The following is a 10,887-nucleotide window of genomic DNA, read 5'->3' on the forward strand; positions in this document are numbered from 1 at the left end:
TTATACTCCGTGGCCTCCTCTTTCTATCTTCCATCTTCCTCTTCTTGTGTTTCTCTTCACGAACCCCTTCACGACTACACACGAATTTCCTTCAAATTATATGGCAGTTGGATCCATCCCACTCGACATAGCTTCTCCGGACACTAATTAAAACCTTTCTCAAGACCATATTTGTTATAGAATCTATAACCTTCATCCTCACGATTAAACATCTTGTTGGCAATATGATAGTACTCCATCATTGAATCATGACTTACATCCGCCATGTCTTCCTGCATCAGCATTCAGATGAATAAAAATCTGAAAGGAAAAAAAATGCATGCAAAACCCAGTACAAAATCTTGCGTGGAATTTTAAAATTTGGTCCTTGTACATGTTATGGCAAGCGATATAAGCGTCCATAAAACTGGGTCCCCCATAAACTAGTGAAGTGACCATGGATGATGAAAAATTCTAAATGGAATTGCATGCACTAGGGAAACCTAAAATCGATGACGAATAAACAAATCTAAGTAGGAAGTGCAAGCTACGAATCAAAGTAAGTTGAGATTCGGGCGATTCATACCTTAGGATGCAAGTTGAGATTCGGGGGCCAGTTCTATAGCGTCGTCGTCGTCGCCGCCGACACTGCCGCCACAGATGTCATGGCTTATTCTTCTTCCTGCCACCGGGCACATCTTCTATAGTGAAATGGACCAGGAGGAGGACGAGGACGATGCCGACGACAGTGAATTGGTTCCTCTCGCCGGGCTCGTCGGACAGAATGAAGGGGACGATAATGAGGAATTGACCTACTGGATCTAGATATGGTTCTGGTCGTGGACGTGATCGGTTGAAAGCACAATATTTTACCCTGGACCATTATGCCCTTCTCTAATTAAACTAATTAGGTTTATTCATTTTTAATCCCCCACCAGATAGGACGGCTAATAAAAATCGGAGGGGTAAGTACTCGAAAGTACTCCCAGTACTGCCCCAATCACCGTAAAGGAGCTCTTCTCTAGCATGAGCGGTAGGCTGAATACCACCGGTTTAAGTTCCTACCGCTTATGTGAGTGAACATAACTTACAATTCAGTATACATCGTTTCTCGTTTATGTCTTTATGATATATCACTTCTAGTAGAACATCTTCATTGCAGCTAAATCCTCACCCAAATTAATATTGTTGGCATGCTCTTTTATGTTTTAGCGGCATTATGCTATAAATACTTGGGTTGACGGTCAATCGGTCATTCCAGTATTGTGCTATGCACACATATAATTGTACTTGCTATTCTATGTATTTATTTTATGACTTCTTGGTAAGATTCTATATACATGCCTTCGGGGTACTATATCTCTCCTACAAGCAAAAAAATAATATCAGTGGTCGAGTTCCCAAAGTATATGAACTTTATTTTGGTGAATTTCCTGGCAATATCACCAGTTTCTTAGGCATATCAATGCCCATACATAGTTTTACATTCATCTAGCATGTTGATACTTGCATCATAATGGTATACAATAAGCTACAATTATTGTGATAATTATTACATTGTTATATTTGGATCATACAATTATATTTATAAACTTGAAAGATGATCGCGTACTTCTAGATAGATATTTTACATTCCACATATAAGACATAATGTGAAACTTATTTATTACTGTTGCTTCTGTAGTCTATTTGCCACCTCCGCTTGAAACAGGAGTTATTAAATCATGTTCGTAAGCGGAGGATGGAGGGAGAGCTAGTCGCCAAAGACCATAGGTGGTGCGGGCCTAGACAGCTCCGTGGGTTTTCTGTTCATCAGACGGGCAGGGTAGCCCGTCAGTGTAGATTGCTTAATAGCAGGTCAGTAATATGTTGTTTTGTTATAGTGTTTGGAATGTCATGCATGCAGATACTACATTCCAAATGAACTATGTAAATACTTGCACCCATATTTGTTTAGTATCTCCTTCTCCTTTTGTTTTTGAGAATAGTTCTTCGGAAGAAGAAATCAGAGTTCCAAATGTAACCCGTTTGAAAGAAAAACACTAGCCTGAACAACCATTTGGAGTTAAGCTTTGACTTAGTGTTGAAAATTGTATACTTGGAGACTGAACCACTAACCTTCTACCAAGCTGATAATTAGAAAAAAACAATTGATATGCTATCTGAATGCATTGATGATCTCAATGGCAAAATGCAGACTTCAAGTGTCCAGCAGTTGCCTGAGGATAGAATCTATAGTAGAAGCAAACTGAATGATTGGCCCACCATCAACTACGGCTACAATTAAGAAACGCCTAAAAACATTGTTCTCCGACAACAAACCGACGGCGCTGCAGATCTAGATGAAGAAGAAATCGTATAAGGTATGGTTAGAACTGATGTTTCAGTAGTTCATCCACTAGCCTATGTTACTTCCAACATCTGTTCTCTGCTTACTGTTGCAGCAGTACAAGGACATTTTGAGCTCCTGATAGTCTACTTCTCTGGTTCGGTGATCAGGTGGACACCCACATTGTCTAAACAGGATAAAATATTTGTAAATGTAGTACAAAAAAGATACTTAATCTACAATACCCTTGTAGAAACAGCAACGGCCAACTGCATGACAAATATTTATAAGCAGGGAACATCTTTAGTTTAGTTCTTTAACAACATTCATGCTGCAGATTGTGTTTCTTTAGTAATGCCCATAAATGCAACGAACAAACTATGTACAAATGCAACTAGTTCAAGGGACTCAAGCATAGACGCATCAGAGCATTACAAAAATAGATGAAACATTCCTTTCATACCCTGTTGTATGCCCAGGACACATTGTACAGCAGTTCGACAAACCGTCAGTAAGCAAATATAACACCATGTCTTGTACAGGACATGACCTTGCAAAGATGGTTCCATTGCAGGAGCAAAATTCAGAAGTTTTTTTTGCGGGGGTAAAAGGGATTTGTATTACTCAAGATCCAAGAAGGTCCTCCCTAGACAGGCTAGCAAAATCCAGAAGTTGACAAGGCCAACATTACTACTGCTAGAAATTAAGCACCACATTGCATTTGCTAGGAAATAGTAATACAAGAGAAGAACGAGTGGACATATCTAAATAAGATAGTATCCATCAAGCACGATATATAACAGATGCCGCATTAGGTTGATACCAAATAGTACCAATTAAGACATCAAACTGCAGTTCCACTAAAGGTGATCTAACATAGAATCTACCTGTTTCTTACTCTTAACCAGGCAAGGCATAATAACCATAATAACCATAATAACTAAAAGAAAGACTAGACGGGAAACAAGACGAATTACTTAGCAAATGCATAGCCTTCTTGTCGGACTGAAATCACTGTCCTTAGGAATTAAACGAAGATCTGTCGACGCCTTATGGAATCTGTTGCAAGGCCAGTTGAGAATCCGGGTTGTTGATGGTGTAGCTGGCGAGAAGGTGGATCATGGTGTAAGGACGGTCAGCGACCAGGACAAATTTCTTGTCCTGCTTCACGAAATCTGCAGCTTCAGAGATCCTCTGTACTTTGTTATCCTTGATGTTGCACTTGCAGATATGAGCAGATGAACCCAAATGTTGAGTGTAGTACACACAGTCTGGCTCAGTTCCTGGGAACTCATCAACATCGACGGAGAAGCACCTGTGGTCACCGATGAAGATTGCATATCTGTCTGTGGTCTTCAGACGCTCGAGGTTACCTATCTCGGTGTCAAATTGGAATGCAAAGAGAGCCAAGACTCCCTGTGGATTCAAGATCTTCATGATGATACATATATGCCCATGCAAATCCACTAGGAAACACCGCATGCCATACCCATGTCCAGAAAGATCAAGGGAGAAAACCTCGGTCACAGATGCCCATGCAAATCCACTAGGAAACACCGCATGCCGTACCCATGTCCAATAAGATGAAGGGAGAAAACCTCGGTCACAGGAGAAAGATTAAACGGAAGAAATTTTCCTAAGCAAATAATCATCTCACGAACTGTGGATGCTTCAGAAAAGCTTGCGTAGACATCACCCACGACCGCCTTTCGGAAGAAATCGTAAGCTGTTGGCTGCTTATGGTTGTATCTGACGAAACTTTCACTGTGAGGAGCTTCCAAGTAAGCCTTGCGAGATGAGTCGGAGAACACGGTGAGTCAGAGCGAAGAGCCGTGGGGGAAAAGGACATCAGTGATTCCCACCATGGTTTTCACTTTCAGTGAGATTTCACTTAAATTCACAGAATTTCATTAATTTCAGTAGACACTGAAATATTAAATTTCGGTTAAAATATTTCAGCAAATTCAGTAGTACACAGGAAATTAAATATATTTTTTAATATTTTTTTGAAAATTTCAAATATTTAATTAAAATCAAATGAATATTTCGGCCTTTTGGCTGAAATGCAAATTGAAATAACTGAATTTCACTGAATTTCAGTTGGTGCTGAAATTTTGTTGAAACTGAAATTGAAAACCGTGATTCCCACATCAGGGGGCACGGGCGACGCGAAACGGATCATGACGCCAGTAAGAGGGTTGAGGACACGAGCGGCGTGAGGAGCGGTCATTTCCGCCAGAACGAAGTAGCCGTTGAGAGTGGTAGCCGCGGCGTGGTAAGCGCCGAGCTGCGGAAGATTCTTGTGGAGGAAGCGACAGTGTTGGTGTTCAACAGGAGCAGATTCCCTTGGCTCTGGAAGACCTCGTCGAGGACGATCCACCGGCTCGGGTGAAAGCGAGGGTTGGAGGCGTCGCTCCTTGGATCGTCGGTGGCGGCGCGCCAGCCAGTGCACACAGTGCGGTACTCCATGTACCAGTCGAGGTCATTGTCGTCGAGGAAGGAGTCGACGATGCGGCGGACAAGGTCGCCCGGAAGCATGGATCAGGGTGGACGCGGTCCGGTCCAGTCCGGGCTTTGACCGAGCCAGCCTTTGGACCGGCCGCGGCCGGTTCGGTCCGGACCGGACTGAGGTGGCCAGCAAGCCTATTTTCGAGGACCGGACCGAGAAGAGCAAAGCTCGGTCAGCCCGAATGGACCGAATGGGACCGATGGCTGGGACTCTGTTTAGGCTGTTTTGTTGTATTTAGACTGTAGCTATCCCTGGGAGTGCTATATTAAGCGTTTTGGCCATTATTTAGCCGGTAGCTTCTCCTGGGAGTGCCCTGTTGCGCTTTTTGGCCACAATTTAGGTTGTCCAAATTTAGTGAGTGCTCTGTTTCTGTATAATGACTAGTATGGCACAACTAAATTTGGACAACGTTTTATTTGTATTTTGGACATCAGAACAATTGATTCTGAGAAGAACAATAGCACAAAAAATCACATCCACAAACATAAGGTCTTATCATCATTGAACCACACGATTACAAACTTGCAATGACAATTTCGAGTTCATGTCAATTGACAAGTTCAACATAACACAAAGGTTCATCTCGAAACTTGCAATAATAATTCATAGTTCATGATTTGACAAATTCCAAAATAACACAAATTCAAAGGTAGCCTTCACATGAGAAATACCACTTTGACATCCATCTCCAGAATAGCAAGATCAACATCCACATGATGAACATCTACAAGTAAGGTAAGCAACATTCACATAAATAATATTTGGTATCGTATGACAAGTGAAACATGTAGGAAGAATAGTTACCAATCGTTGATCTCCTCCACCACAATTGGTAACTTGATGTTCTCAACATCATCCTCTTCATTCTCATCCCTCGGCTACAAGTGTGGAAGTTAAACAAATGCTCACATCACATACAACAAGACCAAAAAAGAAAGAACGAAAAGGTAAGGAGAAGATGGCAAACATACCACCAGATTCAAGTCAACGTGATCACCCTTGATATAACTTGCACCACAAACTAATGCCTCCACCATAACCGGTTTTAACGAACTCCTATAGTCATCTAATACAACACAAGTTGACAAACTAGTTTGAGGATGAGAAGTTGACAAGTTTATATCCAAAGTTCAATAGTACGAGTTGACATACCTAAAACCCGGTCGTGCTGAAGGTAGATTCCGAAGACACGAAGGTAGCCGGGATAGTAAGGAACCTCCTGGCTATCTTGGCCATAATTGGGTACTTAGGAGCATTGTCTTTCCACCAACCAAGAAGATCAAGAGCCTTGTTGCGAGGGGCAACCTCATCCTCTAAGTAGTTACTCAACTCACTCTTTGATATTCTTGTTGAACGGGACGATAAGAAGGACTCGTACCCAGCTTGAACCGGGATACTAGGAATGTTTGCAAAGGAAGATGAACTTTCTCCATTTCCAGCTTGCTTATCTTGAGCAACACATTTTTCATACAAGGCCGCCAACTCTTTCTCCATGATTTTTATCTCAGTCCTAAACCTCGCACTTCCTTCTCCATATAGTTCTCCAAAGGCCCACTCTATATAACTCATCTTGTACCTAGGATCAAAGATGATAGCATTGGAGTGAATTAGAAAGCATACAAGTAAAAACAACAAGCATATTAGTAAAAAACATCAACCGTTGGAGTAAAAACAACAACCATATAAGTAAAAACAGCAATCATTGGAGTAAAAACAGCAAGCATATGTACCGTGGATTAAAGATGGTTGCGATCACCATGGCATTGTTCTTTTTTTCCCAATATCTGTCAAACTTCTCCAACAATGCTTCACCCATTTCCTTGTAGTGGTCACTATCACTAGTCATTGCATGTTTGATTGCAAGCTTGACGCCAACAATGTATTGGTGGAAGTTGTTCGAAGTGGGATATAAAGTTCTTGAAAATGCTTTTGTCACCTCAGCCAAACTCAACATTAATGGAGAGATAAGCTCATACATGTCCCACTCTGAATTTGTCGGCGCCCAAGCATAGTTGGCATTGGAACCAACATTAGAGGTCAAGGCTTCCTTATATCCACGGACAGTGCTAATCATCTTATAGGTTGAACTCCACCTTGTTTTACAATCCAGGTGTAAATGATTACCAACTTTGACACCCAAGCTTTTGCAAGTGGCAACAAAAGCATGGAGACGAGAAGGTGACCTATTGAAGTACTTCACCATCTCTCTTAAGCTGTTTATCAAATTATCTAAGATCTCTGTCCCATCTTGCACGACCAAGTTGAGGATGTGTGCACAACAACGAATATGAAAATATTGGCCTTCGAAGTCCTTACCTAGAAAAGACAAATTTTATATTAGCAAAAACAGCAAGCATGTGAGCAAAACTAGCAAGCATATGAGCACAAAGAGCTTATATATGAGCATAGCAACAATCATATGAGCAAAAACAATAGCATGTGAGCAAAAACAGCAAGCATATGAGCACAAACATCAAACATATGAGCACAGAGAGCTTCTATATGAGCATAGCAACAAGCATATGAGAAAAAACATCAAGCATATGTGTAAAAACAGAAGGCATACAAGCATACCTCTCCGAAACAAGAACTTGGCCTTCAAAGCATCGATCGTGCCATCATTGTTTGAAGGGTTGTCAAGTGTGATAGACATAATTTTGTTCTCAATATTCTTTCTGTCACACATGCATAGAGAGCATCTGCAATGACATTTCCAGAGTGAGGAGGATCCAACTCCATGAAAGAAAGCACACGGGTTTGTAAGTTCCAATTCCCATCTATATAGTGTGCAACCACACACATGTAAGATAAGGTTTGGTTGCTTGTGCACAAATCTGTAGTTAGACATATGGAGTTCACACCCTTTATGAGAGATTTAAGCACCTCTTTTTCGTTCTTGTAAACCCTCATGCACTCGGCTCGTATTGCCTTCCTTCCAATGGGTTTATAATTTGGATTCATGCACTTCATTAGAATGTTGAACCACTCATGTCCAACCATTCTAAATGAATACTCATGCACACATATCATCTTAGCAATAAGATCCTTGACGATTCCTTTTGGTTCTACTGAATAGAGGGGTGCATTGTTGGGCCACTTGTTGGACCATTGATTTTGTGCAGTTCAAGAGTTGTTTGGATGGCATTCCTAGCCATCTTGCCCCTTAAACCTTCACATTTGAAAATATGCCTTCCAATAGTTGAGGTGCTGCCACCTTGCGTATACGCATACCTCTTTTTGGGACAATAATTACAAGCGGCCTTCAACACCATCTCTCCGGGATGCTCCTGGCTCTTTGACCTTGTGAAAATGGGCCCAAATATCCGATGACATCCTAACAGGAGCATTGGCTCTTGGCCTCTTGTTCTTGTTCTTTTTCCTTTCTCTTGCCTCCTCCTCACTAGAGACAACATGCACGAGTGATTCCTCGGACATAGTGTCACCTTCTAGTTCATCAGCTGATTCCTTATACCCTTCTGATGTATCATCATCCGACATATCAGAACTCACTTGTGGCGGGACTATAAACAGATTTTGCTCCTCATGTTCCTCATCGTCCTTGTCCTTGTCCTCATTCATGTCCACGTCCTCATCCTCATCCTCATCGTCCTCCTTCTCCTCGTCATCTACCACCTAACACACATGAGGGCACAAATAAGAAAACAACACCTATATGGTTATATGGAAATATGGCTACATCAAGCATCAAGTAAAGCAATCATACAATAGTAGATGCATGAGGCAGCTCGGAGCAGGTTGCGGAGCCGGCGGCAGCGGCTTCCGCGGCACGCACGCCGGCACCGGTGCGGTCGGGGAGGCGCGGAGGAGGTGGAGGGTGTTTTTTTAACCTACAAATCAACTCTCCCGTTGGGGCATTGGGAAAGTCTTTCGCCTTCCCATTCTGCACCTTAGGCTTCCTCTTCTTCCTCGGAACCGGCGGAGGCAGCGCCGAATCTTGCCTAATTAGGTAATTCACGATCTTCTCCTTTGCCTTCGCCTTCACATTCTGCTTACCGGCACCCTTTCCCTTCTCATTCCCCTTCTCCTTCACCATTATCTACAAAAAATAGCACATAATATCTGTAGTCAGTGCATCAATCAAGTGCAAATAATTCATCTTCTTCCTTTTGTAGCATAGAAAATCATCTAGTACTAGTGCAAATAAACATAATTATCTACTGAATCATCTCAGTTCGGCGAGGGTTACAGGTTAGAGACAAATTACCTCTTCCTCTTCATGGCGCTCGGTGAGGAACCAGGGAAGGACGGACCGACGCCGTGCTGGCCTTGCTGCCTCCCCGACATACACGTGCTCCTCCAGCTCGGACTCGGATGAGATGGCGCCGTCGATGAAGGGAGAGGCCGCGGGCAACGGCGCCGTCGCCTTAGGGTTAGGGTTAGGGATAGAAGAGAGGAGGAGGTGCTGCCTCTGTTTGTGAGGAGAGCCAGAAGGAATCGAGCGGGGAGGGGGAATGGAACGAGGGGAGGGGGTTGCTCGGCTCAGGGGCTCGGTGCCTCGATCTATTGGACAGGTGAGGGGCCTTGCGCCATCGGTCCGCTCGGTCGGCCCAGTTAAAGACCGGACCGGACCAAACTTTTTTCTGTCTCTTTTTTTGGGCTTGGACCGGCATATTTTCCTATCGGGCCTGGACCGTACGAGCCTGTCCTAAACGGGCCACGAGCAGGCTGCAAAGCCCGCTCGTGCCGTCCAGGATGACCCTTGCAACACAACCACGTCGCCATGAATGCGCAGGGAGCTCGGGAGATGGGTTGACTTGCGGTGGTGGAAAACACGCAGGAGAAGTCTCCCACAGCCGTAGACGTGTGTCTCCGTGACCTCTGCTACGTGCGGCTACGGGGGCAAAACTATGGTCCTGGCGACCCCCCCCCCCTCTCTCTCTCTCTCTCTAAGGAAACGAAATGAGCTCTGCACCAGAGCGGATCGTCGGACGCAATTTCTTATAGGCGAAGGAAGGAAGAAAGGCACGCACATGACTGGCTGTAAACGAACAAACCTGCTGAGGGTTTCCTAATGGAAACGGAAAGTGGGCCCACTGCCTATTACCGTTGAAAGAGAAATGTATGACTAGCTTGAAGACTTTCCCTTTTGCTCCCTGTAATAAATGTCGGTGAAGACTGGATACAGTTTAGAGACAAACCAAAAATGATGTGAATTCATTTGCTGCCCTAGGGCATCATAAACTGATATGCTGGTTAAAATGGAAAATATAACGAAAATGGAACACAAATTCATATAGTAAACTATCCGCGAAAGTATTTCACAGAACTAAACCTTCAGGTAGGGCCCAACGCTAGGCGCTATGCGTTGTGTTGTAGCGCCATTCTGGCAGGTGCTACATACCTAACCATATGTAATAATGTAGTCAATACATTTTTTGTTAGATGGTCATGTGATTAAAAAGTGGTCAATGATTTTTTAAATGTTCATGTAAAAAAAAATCGAGCATCACAGAATAATGTAATTAAAAAAGTGTGAGACACATTCTTAAAAAATTCATATAATTACAGATTTATTGAATGGGACGCTCGGCGGTTTGGTGTCAGAATAGGGGATTAGATGGGACGAGCGGGTGACAAGACACATGAGATGTGAAGGCGATGGAGTCAAATTATGGGTCATGCGGTATTGGGAAAGTACCAGAGGAGTCGCAACCCCCATTATACGAGGAAGTTGGAGCGTTTTTTTTGTGTGATGAACTATTGAGCCAAGTAACCGTTTTTCTATGGTTTGAGTGGTAAGGCGGTGCACTTGTTGGCATTTCCTTCCCATCGGCCCGCTCTAGGATGCACTATATATGTAGCATAAGTTACTGTGAATTGTTTGGCCAGCTACATCTATCGTTGTTCTATTCTTGAATCTTGAAAATAGATGACAAAAATTAGTTTGAAAAACGGTGAAGAAAGAGATGCCTTTGTGTGTCTCTAAAATGGAAGTAGGTATACGCGGACATTTGGATATGCCTTTTACATATACCCTACAAAAAATTGGACAGATAATGATCTGCATCCATATAAGGTAATTTGTTAGAAAAACCTTTTTCCCGATATA

General features: G+C 43.0%; 1 pseudogene; it reads right to left on the reverse strand.

Moving 5' to 3' along the window:
• Positions 1 to 3,358: 3,358 nt before the first annotated feature.
• Positions 3,359 to 4,846, reverse strand: LOC119272936 (annotated as a pseudogene).
• Between the last annotated feature and the right edge of the window lie 6,041 nt (positions 4,847 to 10,887).

Source organism: Triticum dicoccoides, chromosome 3A, assembly GCF_002162155.2.
Source record: "Triticum dicoccoides isolate Atlit2015 ecotype Zavitan chromosome 3A, WEW_v2.0, whole genome shotgun sequence".
NCBI lineage: Eukaryota > Viridiplantae > Streptophyta > Magnoliopsida > Poales > Poaceae > Triticum > Triticum dicoccoides.